Consider the following 14,973-nt stretch of genomic DNA (forward strand, 5'->3'; position numbering starts at 1 on the left):
CAACAGGTAGCCAGTCTCAGAAGGGGGGCTTGAAGAGGGAGACTGCAAAGTCCAGGTACTACTGCTCTCTTTGTTCTGAGTATTTGCAGTGCTAGTGTTTTTAGTTAATTTGTGTATCTCACATATTATGTGCTCAGTATGATAGAGCAAGAACTTTGTTAGCAGATAATGACAACAACAGTTGTTGTAGATGATGTAATGAAAAGTTGGAGGGTGGTTGGTAATGGAGGACATCAGGTGGATCCACGTCTGGGTGTTGGGCAGAACCCCTAGCCCCTGGAGAACGGGAACAGGATAGGAGACGTATAAACAAGCAAACGCACATGTTACACTTTACTGTGAGAAAATGTGATGCATTCGTGCAGTGTTATAAATGGGAGATAAGTACTTTAACACTTTGGAAGGTATAGCCTACCTCTATTTGGTCCCCCTCCAACTCAGCACAGAGAATCAGACTGATCCAAACTCACTGGTTCTGGTGGATGGGATGCCTCCTGGGGGGCTCAGACAGTCTATGGTCCTAAAGTCATTCGGAGAGGTAAAGTGAAGAGGCACATTTTTACAAGCTTAGCTTAACTACCATTTCTTGCTTTCTCAAATGTCAACCAAAGCTTAACATACTTTGTCTATGGGGCTTCACTGAAGTGTAGAGCGTCAGTGCTTCCAATGTTCGACCGTCCAACTGCTCCAACTGTAGGATATTGTTGGCTTCCACGAGGTAACCCTAGAAAGACAAGAGAAAAATATTAGTGTTAGGGAAACTAAAACTAGCTTCAGGGTATTTTGTGTGCATTGAAAATAGTTACTGAGATTTTTTTATATTCACTTTAACAGATGGTGGCCCCAGCTAGGAGCAAAAGAGCAGCGAGGTTTCCCAGGTCTCGCCTTCCTTTTGTCCTTCTTCCAAACCAAGTAATTCACCCGGATGTCGTAGCACTTGGTCCCCTTCTTGATTCTTATCCGGTAGCTCTCCTTCTGTTTCTCCTGAGGCTTGTCCATGTTCAGTCTCACCTTGATTGATGACAGGATTATATGCAATTATATTTCATATTACAAATACATTTCTTACATATCTCTTGGAGGGCCAGAATATAACAGTGGACAATCATTTTTACCTGATCAAAAACCTGTACATCCTTCTCCATCAGTCCCTGAAGGTAGTCCATTGGCGTTGTAACGATGTGCGCTGAGAGTCGGGAAACAAGTTCGGGAAGTGAGTGTTCCAATAAAACAAAAGGAACATAATACGAAACACTAACAGCACACAGACATGAAACTGAAACAGAAACAATGACGCCTTGGGAAGGAACCAAAGGGAGTGACATACATAGGGAAGGTAATCAGGGAAGTGATGGAGTCCAGGTGAGTCTGTCGACAAGCAGGTCTGCGTAACAATGGTGACAGGTGTGCGCCATAATGAGCAGCCTGGGGACCTAGAGGCCAGAGAGGGAGCACACGTGACAGGTGTGCTGCTCTGGTTCGACAACTTCCACCACATCAGGTGGAGTTTCAGGGATCTGAAAGTACGTTATACGTTATACAAAAATAGCAATAGACAAACAACAACACTAAGGCAATCACAAATTTGAAAGACTACAGTACCAGTCAAAAGTTTGGGCACACCTACTCATTCAAGGGTTTTTCTTAATTTTTTTGGTATTTTCTACATTGTATAATAATAGTGAAACCATCAAAACTATGAAATAACACATAACAAATCATTAAGTAACCAAAAAGTGTTAAACAAATCAAAATATATATATTTTTGAGATTCTTCAAACTAGCCACCTTTGCCTTGATGACAGCTTTGCATACTCTTGGCATTTTCTTAACCAGCTTCATAAGGAATGCTTTTCCAACAGTCTTGAAGGAATTCCCACATATGCTGAGCACTTGTTGGCTGATTTTCCTTCACTCTGTGGTCCAATACATCCCAAACCATCACAATTGGGTTGAGGTCGGGTGATTGTGGAGGCCAGGTCATCTGATGCAGCACTCCATCACTCTCCTTGGTCAAATAGCCCTTACACAGCCTGGATGTGTATTTTGTGTCATTGTCCTGTTGAAAAACAAATTATAGTCCCACTAAGCGCAAACCAGATTGGATGGCCTATCGCTGTGGAATGCTGTGGTCGCCATGCTAGTTAAGTGTGCCTTGAATTCTAAATAAATCACAGACACCATCACACCTCCTCCTCCATGCTTCAAGGTGGGAACCACACATGCGGAGATCATCCGTTCACCTACTCTGCGTCTCACAAAGACAAGATGGTTGGAATCAGAAATTTCAAATTTGGACTCATCAGACCAAAAGACAGATTTCCATCGGTCTAATGTCCATTGCTCGTATTTCTTGGCCCAAGTGTAACGGCTGTCGTTGGGTAGAGAGGACCAAGGCGCAGCGGGTTGCGTGCTCATCATATTAATTTATTAAATAAACGTGAACACGGGAAAAACAATAAACAAAAGAACGCCAGAAGACAGTTTAACAGGCTATACTTACTACAGTAGTGCTAAAGACAACTACCCACAATTAACAAACAAAACACATCCCTATATATAGGACTCTCAATCAAAGGCAACTACAAACACCTGCCTTCAATTGAGAGTCCAACACCCAATACCTAACATAGAAAATACTAAACTAGAAAGAACATAGAAACACAAAAACATAGAACATAACCCAAAACCCAGAAATAATAAATCAAACACCCTTCTAAACAAACCACCACCCCGAACCACATAAAACAAATACCCTCTGCCACGTCCTGACCAAACTACAATAACAAATAACCCCTATACTGGTCAGGACGTGACACCAAGCAAGTCTCTTCTTCTTATTGGTATCCTTTAGCAGTGGTTTCATTGCAGCAATTCGACCATGAAGGCCTGATTCACGTAGTCTCCTCTGAACAGTTGATGTGTGGGGTGCAATCTGAGGTGCGGTTAACTCTAATAAACTTATCCTATGCAGCAGACGTAACTCGGCATCTTCCTTTCCTGTGGCGGTCCTCATGAGGGCCAGTTTCATCATAGCTCTTGATGGTTTTGCGATTGCACTTGAAGAAACTTTCAAATTCTTGACATTTTCTGGATTGACTGATGTCTTAAAGTAATGATGGACTGTCATTTCTCTTTGCTTATTTGAGCTGTTCTTGCCATATAAAGCAACCATTGCAAAAATACTTATCAGGGCAAAATGTGAATTGGGGCACTTAGCGATCATGTGCCATAGTGAAACAACTTTGATGGGCTTCAACTCCGGCGCCACAGTCTTCGCCCTGTCAAACTAGTGACACATTTAAACAGTGTGTGCTCTCTGATATGACATTCATTAAAATCATTATAATTTCAGATATCATAGAATGTGATTGATAAACAAAAATGTTATTTCACTTGCCCAGGTGTCCACCTCCTTGACAATTCCCCATCAGAAGAAGCGTAAGGTTGATTTTGGCAATTATGCGCTTCACTCCGAAATGACCACATGCATCTCGGTCAGCACAGCCTCCTTTTCCTCCTTAGTAAAAATCACCCTCCTGTGTGGCTGGCCATCCTTCACCCGTAGGTAGAAATGATTGCAAAACAAGTTGGAAGAGAAGAGTTGTTGAAATACTCAAGTCTAAGTACATTTGCACTGCTGTCTTTCTCTGTCTTTCTCTCTCCATCTCGCTCTCTGTCTATCTTCCACCTCTCTCGCTTTCATCCTTTCTTTCTCACCCCCCCGGGTCTGTCTAGCGAAGACACCTTGTTAAGGGCATTTGGAATTACCATAATTGCTTACACATATCTATTTGATTGATCAGGTTTAACTTATAGCTAGACACCTCAATATGACAGACATATAACTACATCAATGGAGGCTGCTGAGGGGAGGATGGCTTTGGAAACCACGTGTTTGATACCATTCCATTAACTCCATTCCAGACATTATTATGAGACATCCTCCCATCAGCAGCCTCCACTGAATTATATGTATAGCTAGCAACTAGCTAACGTTAGATGGAAAATGGTTGTTGAAAAATGGTTGTACACAGCTAAATCCGTCCAGTTATCTAATAGAAGTTAACTGCTTAACATTACACTGAATTGTGAAATTCTCTGTATGTTGCGCCTCTTGTCGAGATCAGTGGTGTCATCATAGTACTTCGTCTGGATAGCTGACTAGGCAGGCTAAGGTATATAAGTACAGTAGCTAGCAACGTCAATCTAAAAACAGCTTAAATTATTTATTTCTATTTAACAATATGTACTAATATAAAGACAAATACATTGTAAAGAAAGAGTTATCTTTCCAGTATTTTCAGTCCTCTGAAGCAGCAGGTAATCAGCAGGTTGTCACCATCAAAAACACCATCCTTAGAGAGCAATGCTGAGGTAATCATTATGTGCGGCCTGAGCGAGCGTTTATGCGTTGAAATAGAAGTAGAACTGCCCGCATCCTCCTTCCTTCACGACCACTACGAGGTAAAATGGAGGCAAGCAACCAGCATAGCAACGGACACTTTGGTTCATTACGTAATCCTGTCAGAATGTTGCAAGTTCTTGCAACAGCCCTAGTAGCAACAGAAGCTAGAACTCATCAAATCCCATTGTGACGCAAAGGGGGACACTATTTGGCATGACATGCCCCCTAATGTAATTACAAGAGTAGGGGCTGACCAAATAAAATCCAAAGAGGAAACGTTACAGTTTTCAGTGTCTGAGCCCACTTGTTTTTCTTAGAGCCGATTTAGATTAGCAACAACAATAGCAACAACATCAAAAAATGAGTAGCTGTATGTATTTTACGCCAGGCAGGAAAATACAGGACAAAATAACAGCTAATTTTACTTGGAAAGCTGTCTATTAATCAATTACCAAAAAGTAAAGCGTACATTCATCATAAATAATAGTTTCCGCTTATTGTATCTCTGTGTATACAGGTATATATAGCCAAGATGCATTAAGATATCCTAATGCTGTTTGTTTGTGTGTGTAGTGCAGACAACAGAGTATTTTGTATTCCAAATTGTTTCAATTTCAGAGCTTGCAATATTGGGTCACATGAACTTATGCAGCCCATCCCCCCTTCAGCTATGTATTATTCTGCACTTTTTTTTTTTACTTTAGGGTGTGTCACAATATCTATACATTTCACCATGTTTAAAAAAGAAAAAAAATCCACAACCATCTATTTCATTAATCTGAGACATAAGAGATGTTTAGAAAACAGTACTTGAAATAAAAGATACATTATATAAAGGATGATGGTAACAAGCTTGGGAGTACCTTAAATGACATTATTGGCAACAAGGCGAACTCGGCTCCATTCTTCATTGAATTAGATGGTTAATTCATCACAAAACCCTCTGATATTGCCAACTACTTTAATGACTTTTTCATTGGCAAGATTAATAAATTGAGTCTTCCTACTCATGCATAACTGACCAAATAATGAAAGACAAACATTGTAATTTTTAGTTCTGTAAAGTGAGTGTGGAAGAGGTTTGTTGTTGTCTGTCAATAATGACAAAACATCTGGTATTGACAGCTTGGATGAAAATTACTGAGTTGGTAGCGGACTATATTGCCACTCCTATTTGCCATATCTTCAATCTATCTAGAGGAAAGTTTGTGCCCTCAGACCTGGAGGGAAGCAAAAGTAATTCCGCTACCCGAGAATAGCAAAGCACCCTTTAACCGGTTCAAACAACCGACCAATCAGCCTACTACCGGCCCTGAGTAAACTTTTGGAAAAAAAATGTGTTTGACCAGATACAATGTTATTTCACTGTAAAGAGGTTAACAACAGACTTTCAGCATGCTTATAGGGAAGGACACTCAAATGATGACAAATGACTTGATGATTAGCTGAAATAAATGAATAATGAAAAGATTGTGTGAGCTGTATTGTTAGACTACAGTGCAGCTTTTGATATTATCGATTAAAAGTCTATTGCTGAAAAAGCATATGTTATGGCGTTACATCCTCTGCCATACTGTGGATTGAGAGCTTCCTATCTAATAGAACACAGAGGGTTTTCTTTAATGCATGCCTCTCTAACGTAAACCAGGTAGTGTGGTGTTCCTCAAGGCAGCCGTCTAGGCCCTATACTGTTCTCTATTTTTACTAATTTCCTATCACTACCATTGAATAAAGCCTGTGTGTCTATGTATGCTGATGACAACACCATACATGTCAGCTACCACAGGAAGTTAAATCAATGCAACCCTTAACAAAGAGCTGCAGTCAGTTTTAGAATAAGTGGTTTGTAATAAGCTAGTCATAATTATATCAAAACTAAAAGCATTGTATTTACAACAAATCATTTGTTAAACCTTAAACCTGTAAATCTAGTAATGAATAATGTGGTAATTGTGCAAATTGAGGAGACTAAACTGCTCGGTGTAACCCTAGATTGTAAGCTGACATGGTCAAAACATATTAATTAAACAGTTGCTAAAATGGAGAGAGGTCTGTCCGTGATAAAGCGCTGCTCTGCTTTCTTGATATCACAATCGACCAAACAAGTCCTACAGGACGCTAGTTTTATCCTACTGTACCTGGGCTACTGCCCAGTTTTATGGTCAAGTGTTGCAAAGAGGGACATAGGCAAATTACAGTTGGCCCAGAACAGATCATACCTGGCTCCCAGGTGGCACAGCAGTTTAAGGCACAGCATCGCAGTGCTAGAGGCATCACTACAGACCCTGGTTCGATACCGGGCTGTATCACAATCGGCCGTGATCGGGTGGCCCATTGGGCGGAGCACAATTGGCCCAGCGTCGTCCTGGTTTGGGGAGGGTTTGGCCAGGGTAGGCCGTCATTGTAAATAAGAATTTGTTCTTAATTGACTTGCCTAGCTAAATAAAGGTTAAATGAAAAAGAAAAAGAAAAAACTGACCAGAATATCTGGTCCTTAAATGTACATGGAGGACTAATATCAACAACATGCATATCAATCTCTCCTGGCTTAAGGTAGAGGAAAGGTTGACTGCATCACTACTGGTCTGTATGAGAAGTATTGATGTGTTAAAAGTACCTAACTGTCTGTTCAATTGGCTAACACACAGCTCAGACACTCATACATACCCCACAAGACATGCCACCAGACGTCTCTTCACAGTCCCCAAGTCCAGAACAGAGGCTAGGAAATGCACAGTACTATATAGAGCCATGACTACATGGAACTCTCTTCCACCTCAGGATGAGCAGGAAAAATCTTATTTAAAAAACAGATAGACAGTGAAGACACACAATCTAAAACATACATTCTACACACACCCACGCACTATTCTTAGTAATGTATTGTATGTAGCAATGTACATTTGTATAATGCACAATGTTATGTTTTATCTGTGTTTGGACCCCAGGAAGAGTAGCCGCTGCCTTGGCAACAGCTAATGGGGATCCTAATAAAAGAAAGGTGAAAAAACATGGTTGTGTTTTGTTCTTCCCTTGGTAGGGGTATCATAAAAACTAAAGCCATTTTTGAGAATTGGCCACTAGTTTGGTGTCACACTTTTGTCCCAGCCCCAGCTAACACATCTGACTGGAATAATCAACTAATCATGAACGCAATTAGTTTAATCAGCTGTGTTTGTTAGGGATAGGGAAAAAGTGTGACATTGTTCTTGCCCCTCTAGTCACAAGTGCCATAAACAGCACAAGCATAGCGCCTCAGGCTAGTGCTAGGCATGGATTTTAGACTGTACGAGAGTGAGTCTATGTATTGATTTATTTTTGTACTTTTTACCCCTTTTTTCTCCCAAATTTCATGATATCCAATTGGTAGTTACAGTCTTGTCCCATCGCTGCAAGTCCCATACAGACTCGGGAGTGGCGAAAGTCGTGAGCCATGCGTCCTCCGAAACACAATTCTGCCAAGCCACACTGCTTATTGGCACAATGTTCGCTTAACCCGGAAGCCAGCCACACCAATGTGTTGGAGGAAACACTGTACAGGCTGGCGACCAAAGTCAGCATGCGTGCGCCCGGCCTGCCACAAGGAGTCGCTAGAGCGCGATGGGACAAGGACATCCCAGCCAGCCAAACCCTCCCCTAACCCGGACGACGCTGGGCCAATTGTGCGGCGCCTCATGGGTCTTGCGGTCGTGGCCGGCTGCGATACAGCCTGGGATCAAAGTGACGCAATGCAGTGCCTTAGACCCCTGTGCCACTCGGGAGGCTGAGAATGAGTCTAACACAAATACAGACATTCTGAATGTATTGTAATATAATACATTTTTGTCCTGTTGCAATCGACATATAGTATGGCATGTTTTGTGTGTAATCATAAAAACATTGTCAAAGTGATTTTTATAGCTCTAAGCTTGATCTGAGGATGACATTTTCCCCCCTTGTTCTCCCACACCTTCAAAAACATTCACAGTAATAGTTAACATCCAGTTGTAGGTTTGTGCTTTCCCTTTTCATGTTTCCCTTTGATTTCCTCTTACCAGGTGATGAAATGAAATGTAGACTTCTCTGTGCTTGCTTACATTTAATTCTTGGGATGGAATTCAATGTGTCCCGTTGTAGCTTTCTTTCTAAAGACACTTCTACACTTTCCTTATAGCAACAAAACTTCTGCAAAATGTTATGCAACATCATGTTCCCAGGAATTTAGTTAGCTAAGTCATTCTCACAGTAGACGATAGGCTATATGACCCAAAACCGAGAACACATTACCACTGGGCAAAAATTGGCGGAATCAACTTTGTTTCAATGTCACTTCAACAACGAAAACATCAATGCGATGATGTTGAATCAATGTGGAAAACAGATTGGATTTGCAAAAAGTAATCAACGAAAGGGAATTTTGTATTTTTTTCAACCAACTAGTAATCTAAATCCAATGACATGGTGATATTTTTTGTTGATTTCACATTGTATTTACGTTAGTTGACAACTCAACCAAATGTAAATCGAAACAAAAAATTGTCCCCCTTGGTGTGGGCCAACCAACTCTTGCTTAGAGCCCCCAAAAGACTAGAGCTGGCCCTGATTGCAGTTAGAGATTCATTTCTCTAGGTTTGAGTTTAAATCTATTGTCGAGGAGATTTTCTCATTCGCAATATGATGGCTACTAGGCTACGAACGGATGAGTTTGCAGGAGGCATGAGCTACTTTAAAGCCCTTCCACGATTCAGTATGCTGTGAAATTATATGTTGTTAGCTTCCAGTGTGGGTAGCCTACCTGCTGAGTTTGTTGAGGTGGGTAGTAAAGTGTTATGGGGACATACAATGGGGGAAAAAGTATTTGATCCCCTGCTGATTTTGTACGTTTGCCCACTTACAAAGAAATGATCAGTCTATAATTTTAATAGTAGGTTTATTTGAACAGTGAGAGACAGAATAACAACAACAAAAATCCAGAAAAACGCATGTCAAAAATGTTATAAAATAATTAGCATTTTAATGAGGGAAATAAGTATTTGACCCCTCTGCAAAACATGACTTAGTACTTGGTGGCAAAACCCTTGTTGGATATCACAGAGGTCAGACGTTTCTTGTAGTTGGCCACCAGGTTTGCACACATCTCAGGAGGGATTTTATCCCACTCTTCTTTGCAGATCTTCTCCAAGTCATTAAGGTTTCGAGGCTGACGTTTGGCAACTCGAACCTTCAGCTCCCTCCACAGATTTTCTATGGGACTAAGGTCTGGAGACTGGCTAGGCCACTCCAGGACCTTAATGTGCTTCTTCTTGAGCCACTCCTTTGTTGCCTTGGCCGTGTGTTTTGGGTCATTGTCATGCTGGAATACCCATACACGACCCATTTTCAATGTCCTGGCTGAGGGAAGAAGGTTCTCACCCAAGATTTGATGGTACATGGCCCCGTCCATCGTCCCATTGATGGGGTGAAGTTGTCCTGTCCCCTCAGCAGAAAAACACCCCCAAAGCATAATGTTTCCACCTCCATGTTTGACGGTGGAGATGGTGTCCTTGGGGTCATAGGCAGCATTCCTCCTCCTCCAAACACAGCGAGGTGAGTTGATGTCAAAGAGCTCCATTTTGGTCTCATCTGACCACAACACTTTCACCAGTTTTCCTCTGAGTCATTCAGATGTTTATTGGCAAACTTCAGACGGGCATGTATATGTATTCTTGAGCAGGGGGACCTTGCGGGCGCTGCAGGATTTCAGTCCTTCACGGCGTAGTGTGTTACCAATTGTTTTCTTGGTGACTATGATCTCAAGGCAGCTGAGACCATTGACAAGATCCTCCTGTGTATTTCTGGGCTGATTCCTCACCGTTCTCATGATCAATGCAACTTCACGAGGTGAGATCTTGCATGGAGCCCCAGGGCGAGGGATATTGCCAGTTCTTTTGTGTTTCTTCCATTTGCGAATAATCGCACCAAATGTTGTCACCGTCTCACCAAGCTGCCTGGCGATGGTCTTGTAGCCCATTCCAGCCTTGTGTAGGTCTACAATCTTGTCACTAGCTTCTTTGGAGAGCTCTTTGGTCTTGGCCATGGTGGAGAGTTTGGAATCTGATTGATTGATTGCTTCTGTGGACAAGTGTCTTTTTTACAGGTAGCAAGCTGCGGTTAGGAGCACTCCCTTTAAGAGTGTGCTCCTAATCTCAGCTCGTTACCTGTATAAAAGACACCTGGGAGCCAGAAATCTTTCTGATTGAGAGGGGGTCAAATACTTATTTCCCTCATTAAAATGCAAATCAATTAATAACATTTCTGACATGCGTTTTTCTGGATATTTTTGTTGTTATTCTGTCTCTCACTGTTCAAATAAACCTACCATTAAAATTGTAGACTGATCCTTTCTTTGTCAGTGGGCAAACATACAAAATCAGCAGGGGATCAAATACTTTTCCCCCCTACTGTAGTTAAGGTAAGGTACAGAGAAGTACTTTAGGGAGTGAGATCTAACAACTACATCTCTAATTCCCACTAGAAGCTAGAGCCCTATGCTATTCCCACTGTCTGGCCAAATGTAATGTTTCTCACATCCTGACAATATTACAATCTTGATTGTATAGCTGCTGTAGTCTATCTATTCAACATAACCTCCACCCTGCTCTCCATCTCTCTGCTGTCTGTCTGTGGACTGTGGATACTAAGAGAAGGATTTCACCCGGTGAAGCCTCAGTGCCTCCGTCACCATACAATATGTTGCATTGTCCATTAGGCTTAGAGAGAGTGAAAGACAGAGAGAGAGACACAGGGACTGGAGTCATTGTGTGGGCTAAAACTGTCCCCCGAAGACTCAGCGCAATTACTCTTCCCTCCACGTGCTGTGTTATCTGTTCCCTCGTACATCAAAGCAATAACGTCTTCAAAAGGGCAAAGGCAGACTGGGTTCTCTTCAGGGATGCAGAGCGGGCCAGCTTCAGGGAGGGTCTGTCAAGACACATTATCGGCAAGAATTAACAAGGAAAGAAAGTCTGCAGAAGACAATTTCTCCACAAGACAACCAACTAAAGGGTTTACTGCAGTAACAACCTGCAGCAGAATCCGTGGGAGCGAACGACCTTACATGCAATCTCAATAGCACCGATACGGGCGCGTGACTTACGTGGAAATGGTAAATGTTACAACAACAAAATGGCCAAACACTAATTAATGTCATGGGCATCGGACACATAAAATTGGAGATAGAAACACTCAAAAATGCTTCCTTGACACAGAAAGAATAGTGGTGCCCACACGGAAGGGAGATAAATGACTTGTTCCCTCCCTGTCCTTTCCGTCAATGTCCTCTGACTGGCTGCCTGTCCTGCCTGTCCGCCGTATGTAGACGTTTTTCTGTGATTTGTGATGGGGAACACTGACAGATCCTAATTTTGTCAAAGCACTCCTGTCACAGCCGATGGCGGTAATGTCTGGTAAAAAAAAATAGTATTCCCCTTGTTCCACTTCTATGAAGGTTTCCAATAAACACAGGTTTATGCAGGATGGTTTGCCTTTTCCGATAGTGGACCTGGCCCCTAATCACAGGGAATTTGTGGTTTGAGATTGAATGAAAACATTCGACTGAGACTGTCGACTGAAAAAAGGAACGGAGCACTGTCAGTTGTGAATTGTGTCTGCCGGGGTTGTAGGCTGTGTAGTTTGAATTGCAGTTGAAAGAGGTTAGTGATTCCCAACTGAGCTGAGTGAATGCCAATTGCTTTGACCCAGTGTGGCTGGATATGTTGCTATGAAACAGCAAAGAAATAGAAAACCAACATTTGAAAGAGTCTGTACAATCTATTTGTTCAGGGTAGCCAACCTTTCTATTTCCAGAATAGGACTGATTTAGTAGTGCTTTGATGTGACAGTGTAATATAAAGACGTTCGGTGTATGTTTGCAAGTGATGCCGCCCATATTTTGGCACATGAATACCCAACCCCGTCCTACAGGTGGGTATACAGTAATTCTTTAGCATTATTGATTTGTTACTGTCTTACCAGCTTGAGTAATGACGGTGATTAGGGGCCTATTTTCTTGATGATACAGACATTAAGGACAACGGTGGGAAGGAGGCTCAGTAGGCAACAGATGTGTGTGTGTGTGTGTGTGTGTGTGTGTGTGTGTACATTTGTTGTGTGTGTATGTATGTTTACATAGCACCTCTCTCTTCCACCTTTCTCTTCTCTCCCTCTCTCTCTCTCTCCTTCCCTCTCTCACTCTGCTTAGCACACATGAGGTTTCTACACTGTCAAAGCTTTAATCTGGCAAGTTCCTGGACCACAGTTTAGGAGAGCTTAAATTGAAGGAAATCCAACAATACCTCTCCATTCTCCCAGCATCCTCTCTCCTCCCTTTGTGAAACCACCCTGAGACCCTTGGAGCTATGCCCAGAATAAAAAATGTCAACCCCTACTAGATAAATACACCAAATGCTTCCCTCTAATTAGCCTAAATACATTTCCAAAGTAAATGTCCATTGTGTTCTTATTAAAACATCTCCAGCATGGTCACTTTGGACGCATTACTGGCATAACGTTGAGGGATCCTCCCACTCACGCTTTTGAGAACATTTAATAGCAGCTTAGGGAATAAACTGGGTTAAGAGATTTTCCCTCCAAATCTCTTATCACTCATAGAGAAAAGAGAGAACGACTCAATCGACGAGTCTATTCATTTCTCAGATGATTGAAAACTGCTGACAAGTGCACAAGAGTCTTCATTGGGAAGTGTTAGGGGATAAATACGGCCTAATTATTTTTGTTTTGAGGGGAAGTCTTTTCAACTACTTAAAAGGTTGACGCTAATTAGCATTGAGGTCTTGGAAAGAGATCTGATGCAAGGTTGAAAGTCGAGGAATTTTAATCAAGTACTGCCCTGTGATGTGCGTTGATGACCAAATATCCAACACTACTGAGTATATTACGAGTGGTATACCTCTGATTTTACCATCGCCTTTCCTTAGGGCATTGGTATTTGAGGGTCAGGGCAACCTTAGCCTTCCGAAGTCTGAGCACTATTGACTTGATAAACAAAGGAGTTTTGTAGAACAACGATGCTTGAATCAATTGCTACTTATCTCCTTTTAACTTACACTTGTTAGACCAAGCAGACAGCAGAAGCTCAAGTCTTTCAAATAAAAATAAACTGGCAATTGTTTTGTTAAAGCATTGTGAATGCGAAAGCCAAGCACTCTTTTCACTTAGATGTGAATGTAGCTACTTACTGAGGGAAAAACAATTTAGCTCTTGTTAAATATGTTTCCTACAATCTGTATAACTGCTACTTACTGGCTTATTTTCTTGGTTGCATTTGAAACAAAGAACAGTTATATTGATACGTATGGTTTGATCCACGGACAAGAAATACATTATTATTTTGCATAATTTCATTCCATTCCAATCCGTTTACCCTTTTATCCTCTGTCATGTCCGTGTAGTTGTTCCTGAGGGCTGCTAGCATTAGTGGATCATATTAGGCAAACATTGTGCAATAATTTGGGACATGTAGCCTATTTTTTTAATCACTATGGAACTCAGACTACTCATAGCAGGAGCCTGGCGCATGGTTCACGATGACTGGACCATTGTAGATTTATAGGACTAATGTTCAACCCATATTGTACACTTTTTTTTCCACCTTCCAATATTTAATGCATGGAACTTGAATATGGCAACTTTCAGGACGAATCAAAGCACTGTATTTTCAATTGATCAATATATTTTTGTGCGTAAAGGGTCTCCAACCCTGTTTATGATTCATACTTTCCTTACCCAAAAATTGTAATAATCTACAAGATCAGAGTATTTTTTTATTTACCAGTTGGTGCTGAAATGGAGATGAATATATTTAGATGGCTTTCTTTCACTGATATATTCTCAACCCGTTCTCTCTATGTATTCTAGAGAGTCTGTCGACACATTTTTATTAAAGGTGTACCGTATTTTAAAGGGACGGCTTAAGATAAATGTACTGAAACCCCTATTGAATGCAAACTCCACAAGAAAACCTGTTGTCCAGCAAGTGGGAGGGTTTTCAGAGGTTGAATGAAATATATTCAGCGCGCGCAAGGGAACCATGCCTGCAAAGCCTGTTAGGCACCTGCATAAGGTAAGTCTAAATAACAACTACTGAGACATAAGCAGGAAAGGCGTGCGTAGGAAAGGCGTGCATTTCCTAAATCTGAATCAGGCCCCATGCATATGAATGTAAATAGAATAAAAATAGAACCCTCTTTTTCCCCATACATAAACACAACCACCCACCCAACCCAAGAGTGTCACTTCCAGCCAACAGTCATTGTCACTCCCAACATGATGGCTGACACATATCAAAATATCTGAGTGATGCAAGATCGAATCGTATTACACCGGCTCCGATGCGCCTCGGATGTGGCAGGGCCTGCAAACTATTACAGACTACAAAGGGAAGCACAGCTGAGAACTACCCAGTGACACGAGCCTACCAGATGAGCTAAAAAACTTATTTGAGGCAAGTAACACTGAAACATGCATCAGCTGTTCCAGATGACTGTGTGATCACGCTCTCCGCAGTCGATGTGAGTAAGACCTTTAAA

The 14,973-nt window shown here is 41.6% G+C and overlaps 1 long non-coding RNA gene across 1 annotated transcript; it reads right to left on the reverse strand.

Annotated features, from left to right (window-relative positions):
- Nucleotides 1-414: 414 nt before the first annotated feature.
- LOC106567745 (uncharacterized) lies at nt 415-1,345 on the reverse strand. The gene is made up of 4 exons (XR_006758464.1): nt 1,116-1,345; nt 827-1,011; nt 622-724; nt 415-520 (listed from the first exon to the last, which is right to left on the reverse strand). It is a non-coding gene; the product is annotated as an uncharacterized lncRNA (long non-coding RNA).
- Between the last annotated feature and the right edge of the window lie 13,628 nt (nt 1,346-14,973).

The sequence above is a fragment of the Salmo salar genome, chromosome ssa13 (genome assembly GCF_905237065.1).
Source record: "Salmo salar chromosome ssa13, Ssal_v3.1, whole genome shotgun sequence".
Lineage (NCBI taxonomy): Eukaryota > Metazoa > Chordata > Actinopteri > Salmoniformes > Salmonidae > Salmo > Salmo salar.